Source organism: Chlorocebus sabaeus, chromosome 11 (genome assembly GCF_047675955.1).
Source record: "Chlorocebus sabaeus isolate Y175 chromosome 11, mChlSab1.0.hap1, whole genome shotgun sequence".
Taxonomy (NCBI): Eukaryota; Metazoa; Chordata; class Mammalia; order Primates; family Cercopithecidae; genus Chlorocebus; species Chlorocebus sabaeus.
The window spans coordinates 86,284,302-86,297,618 of record NC_132914.1 but is presented as its reverse complement, the minus strand read 5'-3'; the positions used below and the strand labels follow the sequence as shown (position 1 = coordinate 86,297,618).

Here is a 13,317-nt window from a genome sequence, read left to right as displayed (position 1 = left end):
GTCTGGGAAATTACAGTTTTGGCCTTACTCACACAACCCTCCTGAAAATAATTTCTCAACTCTAGTCCCCATACACCGTGAAAAGGGCCTTTCCTCATGACAATGTGGACTTGTGCTTCTTTGTACCACCAGGTCCCTGTCTATCTTTCTGCCTCCTCCCTATGCATGAAGCACCTCGTCCTCAAATTTGGGGAGATCTTGTCCAATTTAAAAATTCTACTACTCAATCATACTAAAATAGAAAGGTATGGTTGATTTTGATGAGTATGAATATCTGGGGTGGGAAGAAGAGATGAACTTTTTTTTTTTTTTTAGATGGTAAAAACAACTAAATAGAACACTAAGAAATGTGAGCGAGAACTAGACTGGTGCCAAAATTGTTCTTCGCTCTGATCCCTCCATTTAACAGAACTGTAAAGCCCTTCCCAGTCTCTCTTCAGTTGGCAGGGCTACGGGATTCCATTGGCTGTAGCGCCTCATCGCCTGCTGTAGGCTCCACGACTCATCTCCAGTCTGCCATCTTGTGGTCCTTCCTGTTGCTGCATTCATACCGGTTTACCTAGAGATTAACAGTGGATTTAGACGCCACATAGCTTGCATCACTGCTCACGTCTCCGTGTAACTCACGATAAAGAGACTTTGGCATCAACTGTGAGCTTAGGGGTAGAAGAAGGGTATATGTTAGGAGGTGGGAGCGGAATCAATTCTTCAAAGCTCAAGGATGTAAGTCATAAAGACGTTTCCTCGAGCCACTGTTGATTCATTGTTAGTGATTCATTATTGCGTTTTCTGCAACACTAAGAAACCATTATTCCTACTAACTTTATAAAAAACATACAAGAACGAGTGAAAATGCAGATTTTTTTTTTGATGAACTATGTATACCTTCCTGGAAAATTTGAAGACAGAGACTGTGTTTTACTATGTTCATTTTTGCCCCTACAGTTTCTAGCATAGTCTTGGCACCTTGTAAATATTCAATAAATGTTTGTTGAATGAGTGAATGAATTGATTCTCTAACCAGTCTGAGCTATCAGTTATGTCTCTGTGGCTAGATGGACACTGTGTCTTCCATCCCTGCCAAGAGTTCAACTGAATTCAAGTTTATAAATGGAAATATGTGTGTATGAAGGAATTAAAACAATTCAGAAAATACAAAGTTTTAAAAACTACCTTTCCTAGACATAATTATTGTTAATCATGAGGTATTTATCTTTCTAGACCTTTTCAATATTTCTATGTATTTACATATATAAATATACAAATGTATACACACATGTAGATTTATTAAAACGTCAAAGGGTGTTCTTTGGGAAATAGTTCTTGAATTCCTTATTTTTCTTACAATTAATATGTGTAGGAGATGATTCCATGTCCATATGTAGAAGTCTATAGCATTCTATTTAGCAGGTGCATAGCATTTCATAGTATAAATGTTTCATAATGTTAAAATCATTTTCCCTTTAGTGGAAATCTTTGTTCTTACAAACAGTGTTTTCCTGTACAATTCCTGGCCATGAAACTTGGTGCACAAATGTGTCTTTCTATAGGTCAGAGTCCAAGAAGTGGGGTTGTTGGTCAAAGTATATATTGTGTTTAAAATTTTTCACGAATACTCCTAAATTTATTATGAATTGATACAAAGGCTTTGTCTCATGAGTTAAGATTAATAAGAAATACTGAAATCAGTGTTTTTGTTTTAATTTTTAGGGATGTGTTTGATATGATCCTAAATAATGTGGCTGACTGAAATTCCTGCTTCCTAATCATTTGTATATCTTCTAGATACTTCTATATATGCTGGCTTAAAAAACTGGCACAGAGAAGCATCGCTGGGCTTGGTTTTTCTTTTTCTCTTTTCTCCTATGGGGAATTCTAAGCAGCAGGTAGGGCCCTGGAGCACTGTGTTTGAGCTCTGAGGGTGGTCCCTCTATGGATTCAAGTGGTTCACAAAAGAAAATTTTTGCAGTATCAATATTTAATATATGTTTGACTTCATATTATTACATGACATTTCTTTTTGTCATGAAAAAATATTTATTATAGAAAATATTTAAAATTCATTAAAGTATTAAAAATATAGAAATAAACTATAGTCTCATAAACCAGAGATAACTAACTTTAACATTTTGGTTTATATCCTACCAGATGTATACTGTTTTTAAACAAAATTGGGATGACACTGTATTACCATTTTATAACCTTTTTTTTCTCTCTACCTAAAAATATATTACAAACTTTCTACTATATTAATATGGCATAATTTCAATGATTGGTTTAGAGAAAGCATAGCCATGTGACATTTTGAGCTGACTCAGAATTTACAACTAGATCTCTGATGCTTCAAACTCATTTAAACACACATGATCTAAGGCAGAGAAATCCTACTTGTATGTTTGTATGTTCTCTGTCACTAATTAGAATAGCTATATCTTTCTGAGTAGTTATTACATACTAAATGTTTTGCAAAGCACGTGACATTATTTCTAATTATCAAAACTACCTTCAGAAGTAGGTATTATTGTTAAAATTTTGCAGAAGAGGAAACTGAGATTCAAACAGATTCAGCAAATGGCTCAAGGACGCACAGTGAGCAATGATAGGGTTTAAATTAGAATCCAGGTCTATCTGCTTGTAAAACTGTTGCTTTTTAAAATTCTAACTACTGTTTTGATCCACGTAATATTTTCAAGTGTGACTTCTGTTCTAAAAGTCGCTGTCTAATATTAACGTCATAATTGAGTTGAAAGTAATTTGTGAAAGGAATTAAGACGCGTTATTTATTTTTTTAAGCTACTTAAAAAAGTTAAAGCACAAGTGTTTATTTTCTTTTCATTGACGAAAACAACCCTTTGCTTGGGAATGGGTAGAGAGCTTCCTTAACAATTGGAACTAGAGCGCCATCTGTTGACTGTAGAGTTCTAGGCATTTAATACAAGAAAATTACAAATTTGATCATCACTATTTCTTTCTTCAACAAAGAAAATGCCCTCAGTTGCTGGGCGCGGTGGTTCACTCCTGTAATCTCAGCACTCTGGGAGGCTGAGGCGGATGGATCACTTGTGGTCAGGAGTTCGATACCAGGCTGGCCAACATGGCGGTATTCCATCTCTACTAAAAATACAAAAATTATCCGCGCGCTGTGCCGCACACCTGGAATCTCAGCTTCTAGGGAGAAGCTGAACCCAAGAGGCGGAGGTTGCAGTGAGCCGAGATCGCTTCTGCATTCCAGTCTGGGCGACAGAGCAAGACTCCATCTCGAAAAGCAAAAAAGAAGAGAGCCCTCAGCAGCAATCTTGGATGAAATGTCATTAGTCCTGACTTTAAAGATCAATTTATAATTGATTTAAATTTCATTTAGATGAAATGTATAAAACATAAAATCAACCATTTTAAGGTGGACAATTCAGTGTAACATCACCTACTTCTATTTAGTTCCAAAACATTTCCATCACCCCGAAGTAAAGTCCATTACCCATCAAGCATTTTTTCTTGTTACTCCCTCCTCCACAGCCCTGACCACTGTCAATCTGCGTTCCGTTTCTATAAATTTATCTATTCTGGATACAGTATTTCACATACATGGAATCATACAATAGGTAATGTTTTGTGTTTCGCTTCTTTCATTCAACATGTTTTGTAGATACAGCTACATCATAGCGTGTTATCAGTACTTCATTTCTTTTTATGGTTGAATATTATTCTATTTTGTAGATACATACACAATAGAATAGATATCCACAGTCGGTTTATCTATTCATCTGTTGATGAAGATTAAGGCTGTTTCTACCTTTTGGCAATTGTGAATTGTGCCGCTGTGAGCATGAGTTACATGTACCTATTTGAGTGCCTGTTTTAATTCTTTGAGTAAATATCTAGGAATGGAATTGCATTAGCCTTGATTTTAAAATGAAAATGTGGATGAGAAATACATGACTATATAGACTCAAAGATATTTGATGCAAAGTAAAATAATTATTTCAACAGCAGGAAAAAAAAAAATTAGTAATGAATCTAAGGATGAACATTTTCTTACGCTTACCCACCGCAGTGAGAAAGAAATATTGAAAGGTCTGCCTGGTTTGAAAAACTCACTTAACCTCAGCAGCCCTCAAATAACTTATCTTTATAATGAGGACAATGCAACTTACCTCATAGATTTGTCCTGAGGATTAAATTAGAAAACACAGTGCTTTGCACAGTGCCAACACATGCCAATTTCCTTGTCCTTTCTTTCTGCCATGACTTTTGATTCCATTTACCTGGAATTTCAGAACGGTGTGCACTTTCCACAGCAAAAGCAGTCTCTGAGTAATGAGAGGGGAGTTGAACGGACTGTTGATCCATGCCGTTGCTTAGCATGATAGCGATGTTGTTTATCTTCCCCTCTGTGGCTGTTTGTGTCAATGGACATGAAATTTAGTTTTTCTCTTCTAGAGAGAACTGACTATATTTCTGTTTTAAGAGAAGTTTATCACTCTGAAAATGATCTCAGAAGGGCTTGTGAGATGTTTGACAGAAACTGTATTTTAAAACATTTTGTCTTTTGTCTAGCAAACATGCTGATTCTTGTTTTTCAAAATGTAATGCTCATGCAAAGGAAATGCAAAAGTATATCCAAGGTGTTATTAACTTTCAGGTATTCCTCTGAAGCTTGCTGAATTGCAAAATCTGCGTGCCCAAGAGAAACCACAGCTTTACAACCTTGCAAATATAGTCTGAATCTTAGTTTTGAGGAAATTTTAATTGTAAACGATTGAGGGAAACGCTTATCTGTGACTGGCTTGGCTTGGTTAGCACATTTATTTCCAAAATAAAATTAACTTCAGGGTTTCAAAACATCTCTCTCTCTCTGCCTGTCTCTTTCTCTCTGTTTGTCTCTTTGTGTGTGTTTATGTTTTCAAGATGAAGGCCTTTATAGGAGGCAAAAGAGAAAAGCTAAGCCAATCTTAGAGAGAAATAAAGAAATATCTATAGTAGGATGTACAGCATACAAAATCAATGCAATTTGATGCACTTTTTTCCAGAAGGGCAGGACAAGAGACAAGTAACTGCCCCCAGGGACTCACTCAGCCTTGACATATGCTTGAACACATAGATTTCACGTTGAACACTAGCTGTTGTACATTTAGTTAATGCTAGATGCTATATTCTTTATCTTCTTCTGCCAGGACACCATCTTGTCTAGTGAATAATATTATTCCCAATTTATAGACGAGAAGACTTGGACTTAGAGAGATAACTAACATGTTCCAAGTTTGCAATTCTATGGTAGAAGAGCTGAGATTTTTATCTAGGTCATTGTAACTTCACACTTAACTTCTATGTTTCTCTCTCTCTCTCTCTCTCTCTCTCTCTCTCTCTCTCTCTCTCTCTCTGTCCTAGGGTGAAGAAGAGTGTTCACCAGATTCCCTTCTGGTCTGGAAAAAGAAATTCCTTCTTTTGTGGATGTCATCTCTACCATCTCTCGGTAAAAAATTTTTCAAGTGACTCCTAAGATGGAGAGAGCATTGGAAGTCATCTGGCCCATTTCCCTCATGCAACTCAAAGCTTCTTTGTAAGGTAGGTCGCCATTTACTTTTATAAGGCCAACTTTGGGGAGTTTACTACTTTATAAAGCAATCTATCGGATATTTACAGCCACAGTTGTGAAGAAATATTTGATACAACCCTTTGAATGACCAGTTTTGCCTAGTAAAACCTTAAAATTATTTTTCAGTTATCTCATTTATTAAATTGTTCCTTTGTTCGTTCACTCAAAAATATTAATTAAGCCAGGCTTGGTCTTTTTTAGCTTTGAAATTACAGTCCTAGATGGTTGTGAGTACATATTTTATTCTACAAACCCTGTTGCTTCTAGTTCATATGGAATTTGCAGGTAATTAAAACTCTGTCTTTTTCCCCCAAGAACTGTTGCTTAGTCAGATCTGTTCTATTTAACCTGCAGTTAAACTTTTCCCTTAAATTGAAGCATTGAATTGTTCAGTTTCAACTCTTCTGCCAACTTTTTGAATGCTGATTAATACCTAAGAAGGTACTGTAGTTTTCTGGTGTCTGCAAGATTGGTACACATGCTGTCTGTCTCTTCATTTATGTGTTCATGAAACATACTAGATAGAAGAGGGTAAAGTTCAGAATGCTGAGGTTCTGTAGTACAGATCTCTCCAATGTTTTTACACCTAATATATTACTTAACATTTTGTGGAGTGGATTTACTCAAAGAAATGAATCCAACAGCCTATGTGCCTTAATTTTGCTTAAAACTATTCATGAGAAGTGCTTAAAAACCTTGCTAAGTTCCTATGAAAGAAGCTTGACCTCCTGGTGTAATTGTCTCAAGTCTGCCTTGCTTGGCCGAGGACCCAGCCTTTAGGCATAATCCCAGAAGATAGGGTCAAGTTCAGAGGCTTATAGGCACAATATCAGGAGAGATACAAGCAACTCTCATAAAAGTAGAAATGAAGTCCATCTTGTATTACTTTATTTTTGTTTAATCTTTACTGGCTGTAATTATCTACCATCTCATGTTTGGGATAGCCACAGCATATTTTAAGTACAATCTTCTAGAATTGTTCTTGGAATAAATTACTTTCCCTAGGGCAAGGTGTGCCATTATTTTTCTTCTCCCTCTGTGCAGTTCCATGATCTTCAATTGTCACTTGGGTTAACACAATCACTCATAAAATGTCAGGCTGCTAGAGGCTAATTCCTCTACGTCAGAAACTTGGGACATGTTTTGAAGTACTCACTGCTTCCTATTATCTTAGTTAAATAATCAATTTAGAATTTACTCTTTTTCAGTTTCAGTAAGTATGATTTGCATTTATTTATGGGAGTCAAGCAATACTGTTTAATCTCTATCATTTTTTTGCAAGTAAGAGGAACTCTTTCTTTTATTTTTTAGAAAAATACTCCCAGAAGTTTGTTTGCATTATGAAGATCAGGTCTTGAGAGACCCAGTCTGGCTCTTCCCTGTACAAAACATTCCTCACAAACAGAATATGGACAATTGCTAAATGTCAAAGGTAAAGTTATTGTGGGAACTCCTTCAAAAAGTTTAAGTGAGAGCTCATTCTATGAGGGACCATTTACACCTAATTTTTTTGTGTGTGCTATGTTACTTATTCTGAAGTGGTTGATCCAATTACTAAAAGGGAATATTGCATTGCCTTTTATTTCCTATAGCATCCATTCTGACCCCTTTATCAGTTTAATTATTCCCTGATTCCATTCTTCATTCACTCATTTATTTGAGAAATATTTATTGACCAACAAGTATGCCAGATCCTATTCTATGTGTAGGGACTATAAAGTTGAACAAGACAGAGGAGGTACTGGCCTCAGAATTTACATTCTAGTAGAAGATGAGAAAGTAAAAATAAACACATGGAAACATGAATGAACTGGATATTACAGACTGTGATAGGGATAGTTTGGGTAAAGCACAGAGTGCAGTAGTAAAGATAAACTGGGCTCAGAGTGGAGCTATTTTAGATGGAATGGAGATCTCTGAGGAAATGAAATTTGAGCTGAGACCTAAAAGGTCACCTAAGGACTCATGGGAAAACTCATTTGTTTGTGTCAAAATTTAGCTTCATGAACTCCAGGCCCTTGCAAATGATGGTTACCAGGTGAGAAATGTCTCACTGGCAACAGAAGTTGGCAGACCCAGCTCCAGTTCCATCCCGGCCAACATGCCAATGTCGTTAAAATAAGGCCATTCATCAAGGTGTAGACTATTACTAGAAATAAGCATTCTAAAGTGTCATTCGAGTGCTAGGCCCTCAACACTGGGCATAACACTGCTCCATGTGGCTTTTGAGAGCATGTACTGAGGCATGACCAAAAAAATTAAGTCCCATGTAAGTGATGCAACTGCTCCCCAGTTACTGTGGAAGTATCTGCAGACTATTGTGCGTGTGTGTTTGTTTGCTTTAGTGAATAAATTCAGTCAACCAACCATCTAGCTATTGACTAAATCCGTTCTTTTTCTTCCAAAATAACTGTCTATTGGCTGAAGTTTACTGTTTTTTATTTCTATTTGCATACATAATTTTCTAAACCCCATTCTTACCGAACCTTCTCTAAGTTCCCCTCTATGGCCCTGTTCCATGTTCGTATGGATACACACAAAGACACAAATACACCAAACTAAGTTTAGAACAGTCTGGTGCCTGCCTAAGACTTCAGTCTTATCTCCTGCTTCTACCCTCTTTAGTTTAAGAGAAACAGGTAACATTACTGAGTGCCAACTACTGTGCTAGTAGCTTTGCATGCATTTTTTCATTTTATCTTCACAAGTTTCCTCTGTCACCATGATCTGTATGTTTGACCATGGTGTTTCTTCCACCTGAAATTCCTTTGGTACTCTGCCTGGGAAACTGTTACTCATTCTTCAAATCTCAACGGAATAATCTCCTCCTCTGGAAAACTCTCCCTATTTCCCTAGGAAGAAGTAATCCCTTCCTCAGTTCTGCTTTGATTATAACTTTATAAGCACCTGTCACTCTGCATGGTATTAATCCACTGTCATGTCCATTTCCTCCACTGGGATGTAAATTGCTTATGGGTAATAATTAGGCTCTGAATCATTTTATGATGTGGCCTAAGACAGTGCTTGGCACATACTATGGGCTCATCAGATGATGGCTGAGTAGAATTAAACTGAATCAAGTTGAAGTTATCATTTTGATGTTTATCAATTAACATGTGTAGTGTGTTAAATGGTGGTCACTAAAAACATATGTCTGCTCCCTAATTCCTGAAACCTGTGAATATAACCTTACATGTTAAGAGGAAATATGACCTTAAATGGATCTGGAGACAAGGAGCTTACCTGGTTTATCTGAGAGGGCCCTAGATGCAATTGCATGTATTCTGATAAGTGGAGAGAAACAGAAGAGGAGGATGCAATGCGACCATGTGGGCAGAAGTTTGAGTGGTGCAGTCACAAGCCAAGGAGCCCCTGGGGCCATCAGAAGTTGGAAGAAGCAAGGAATGGATTCCTCCCTAGTGTTTGGAAGGAGTGTATGCTTGCCAACACTTTGGTTTGAGACTTCTGGCCTCCGGAACTGTGACAGAATAAATATCTGTTGTTTTGAGCCACCCAATTATTGCTAATTTGTTAAAGCAACCCTAGAAAATTAATATAGTATCCGCAATAAAATTTCCCAAAATATATGTTCCTGTGAAATGGAAGAGTTCTAGAGATCTAATAGCATATAAGGAATCCAGAGAAGTTATACAAGTTTTTCCCTGAGAGTCTTTTCAGATTCTTTAGTGGGCTAAGGTGCATTGTGAATCCCAAAATCTTTAGCATTTTTCAGCGTCTTTTATCACAGAATCCTTTCCCCACCCATGGAATCATATACTAACCTATTTTTGTAGATGTTGATATTCTGTAGAACAGAGTTTTGGGGTCTATATGACTTAAGATCCTTCTACAATGGAACACAATGAGGAGGGTATTTAGAGGAGGTATAGAGGGCATCGATCTTGCAATATATACTCAGGAAATTACCACGGGCAGAATAAAACACTTTTGCAAATATTTAGTGTTTGCTTGGCACTGCTTCTCTTGGGTTTAGCTCTGCAAAATTTTCCTCAGGTATCATTTTTATTGTTGCCATGGAGCCAATTCACTTCTCAAGGCAAGTTGGTGATTGGCCTAAGGGAAACTATTGAGAAAAAATGGACAGCTCAAGATGTGGTTTGAAACATTGATGTTCTTTCTTGGTGCACTCAACTCCTCTCTCTGCTATTATTTTTCTTCTTCACTTTCCTGGAATCTCCCTCTTTCCCAGTGTAAGTGAGAGTCTAATAGCTCATGATGCAGCTTGGTTTGTTGTGTACTGAAGTAACAGTAGCTGCATTTGTTTTGGCAAACCCGTCATCATTTATCTGAGGCATAACAATGGCCTCTTTATTGATTGTTTAATCCAGTTCCTGAGGCTGGATTAAATAAATGAGACAACTGAAGCTCAGATAGGTAAGTGGCTTGGCCTTTGTCACCTAGCAAGGCACTGCTAGCCAGACACACAATCTCACTTAGTAATTTCTGCATAGTGCCTCCTACTAGACAAGCCAAGGCCCAGGGCACTGCACTCTGCATGGGGTGGAAGTAGTGTGTAGCATTGGAATGGAGGTAGTGGTGGAATGCAGTACTTGAAGCCAAGGAGAGAACACTCAAGAATCCATAGCCCCAGGAGAAGTAAAGTCAAAGGGAACCAAAATTCAAAGGCAGTAATCACTGAGAGGGACTCAGTAGTGAGAGAGAATTCATGGACAAGTGACAGGTCAGAAACCAGGGAAGTCAGGGCTGCCAGAAATTTACAGGCAGCAGGCAAGATCCCTAGTCTTTATACAACCCTGGTCTTTCTGTAAAAGGCTGGAAAAAAATGTCTTTTTCAAACATGCAGTATTCAAATATGCCGTAATTGTTCTGTTTTGAGAAACCAGAATGGTCTGACTTTTGTACAGAAATAAGGAGAATATCATCTTTTGCTGCTCAATGATAAATGTATTGCCTTACCTGAGCCTGGAAGACACGGCCCTGTATGTGCCCAGTGTCTCACAATGCTTCCTATGGGCAGTTTAGTTTGGTGTGTGACCTCTGACCTCAAAGTACCTGAATAGAAAACAAAACCACACTAGTTCACGCTACCTATTCCCCTTTCCTGCAAGCAAGTACACTCAACATGCTAAGTTCAAACTGAAAGATCTGAGATATTACCCTATTTGTAAGCTAAAAAGTTAGCCTGCCATGATATGTATATATGTTGGTGTATATATACATATATTTATGTGTGTGTGTGCATGCACACATGTGTGAGGTATGTAATATATATATAACTTTATATCTGACCAGGTTTTGCATGCCATGTTCTCACAAAGCAACACAATGAGGGCTTGATGTCATTGCACGTGCAGTGGTGTTGGCTCCACAGGAGAAGAGCTCTGAAGTTATAAAGTTTGGAAGTTTATGGGACACCTATCCATGTTTTCTTCTGGAAAGAGGAAGAAAGAAATACTTTACTCTGGAATGGGAAAAAAAAATATTTTTGTGGAGAAGAGGGGAGGGTTTTTATTTTACCACCCTAGACTACAAACAAATGGTTTCAGGGACAGAAAAACCCTGAGGTCTCTATCTTTAGGTTTAATACTATGGTCCAGATATGTGTGTATCCTCAAAATTCATGTGCCAAAATCCTAATCCTAAAGTGACAGTATTAGGAAGTGGGGCCTTTGGGAGGTGATTAGAGGATAAAGGTGGAGGCTTCATGAATGGGATTTGTGTCTTTATAAAAGGGCCTGAAGGAGCTTTTATACCCTGCCACCATGTGAGGACACAGTGAGAAGGCACCATCTATGAACCAGAAAGCAGATGCCCTAACCAGACACTGAATATGCTGGTGCCTTGATCTTGGACTTCTCAGCCCACAGAACTGTGAGAAATAAATTTCTATTGTTTGTAAGCTACCCAGTCTATGGTACTTTCTTATAGCAGCCCAAATGGACTAACACGTTTGATATTCAATCAAATGTTCTTTGTTCAGTGTTGTTTGTTCATAAAGCTCTGACCATGAGGAAACATGAAAATATTTGTGGAACACTGTCTCCCAACACCAAAACTCATCTCCTCTCTCTTTAAAATAAAGGTATTGACCTCTGGGGATAGGGCACAGAAAAACAAAAGCAGCAGAAACCTCTGCAGACGCAAACGACTCTGTCTGACAGCTTTGAAGAGAGCAGTGGATCTCCCAACACGGAGGTTGAGATCTGAGAAGGGACAGACTGCCTGCTCAAGTGGGTCCCTGACCCCTGAGTAGCCTAACTGGGAGACATCCCCCACTAGGGGCAGTCTGACACCCCACATCTCACAGGGTGGAGTACACCCCTGAGAGGAAGCCTCCAAAGCAAGAATCAGACAGGCACACTCGCTGTTCAGCAATATTCTATCTTCTGTAGCCTCTGCTGCCGACACCCAGGCAAACAGGGTCTGGAGTGGACCTCAAGCAATCTCCAACAGACCTACAGCTGAGGGTCCTGACTGTTAGAAGGAAAACTATCAAACAGGAAGGACACCTACACCAAAACCCCATCAGTACGTCACCATCATCATCAAAGACCAGAGGCAGATAAAACCACAAAGATGGGGAAAAAGCAGGGCAGAAAAGCTGGAAATTCAAAAAATAAGAGTGCATCTCCCCCAGCAAAGGAGCGCAGCTCATCGCCAGCAACAGATCAAAGCTTGACAGAGAATGACTTTGACGAGATGGAGAAGAAGGCTTCAGTCCATCAAACTTCTCAGAGCTAAAGGAGGAATTACGTACCCAGTGCAAAGAAACTAAAAATCTTGAAAAAAAAGTGGAAGAATTGATGGCTAGAGTAATTAATGCAGAGAAGGTCATAAACGAAATAAAAGAGATGAAAACCATGACACGAGAAATACGTGACAAATGCACAAGCTTCAGTAACTGACTCGATCAACTGAAGAAAGAGTATCAGCGATTGAGGATCAAATGAACGAAATGAAGCGAGAAGAGAAACCAAAAGAAAAAAGAAGAAAAAGAAATGAACAAAGCCTGCAAGAAGTATGGGATTATGTAAAAAGACCAAATCTATGTCTGATTGGGGTGCCTGAAAGTGAGGGGGAAAATAGAACGAAGTTGGAAAACATTCTTCAGGATATCATTCAGGAGAACTTCCCCAACCTAGTAGGGCAGGCCAACATTCAAATCCAGGAAATACAGAGAACGCCACAAAGATACTCCTTGAGAAGAGCAACTCCAAGACACATAATTGCCAGATTCACCAAAGTTGAAATGAAGGAAAAAATTTTAAGGGCAGCCAGAGAGAAAGGTCAGGTTACCCACAAAGGGAAGCCCATCAGACTAACAGCAGATCTCTCGGCAGAAACTCTACAAGCCAGAAGAGAGTGGGGGCCAATATTCAACATTCTTAAAGAAAAGAATTTTAAACCCAGAATTTCATATCCAGGCAAACTAAGTTTCATAAGTGAAGGAGAAATAAAATCCTTTACAGATAAGCAAATGCTTAGAGATTTTGTCACCACTAGGCCTGCCTTACAAGAGACCCTGAAGGAAGCACTAAACATAGAAAGGAACAACCGGTACCAGCCATTGCAAAAACATGCCAAAATGTAAAGACCATCGAGGCTAGGAAGAAACTGCATCAACTAACGAGCAAAATAACCAGTTAATATCATAATGGCAGGATCAACTTCACACATAACAATATTAACCTTAAATGTAAATGGACTAAATGCTCCAATTAAAAGACACAGACTGGCAAACT

The 13,317-nt window shown here is 38.3% G+C and overlaps 1 long non-coding RNA gene across 1 annotated transcript; it reads left to right on the top strand.

The window, feature by feature from the left end:
* Positions 1-580: 580 nt before the first annotated feature.
* On the top strand, positions 581-9,104 carry LOC119620632 (uncharacterized). The gene is made up of 3 exons (XR_005237170.2): positions 581-723; positions 5,386-5,562; positions 6,905-9,104. It is a non-coding gene; the product is annotated as an uncharacterized lncRNA (long non-coding RNA).
* The last annotated feature ends 4,213 nt before the right edge of the window (positions 9,105-13,317 follow it).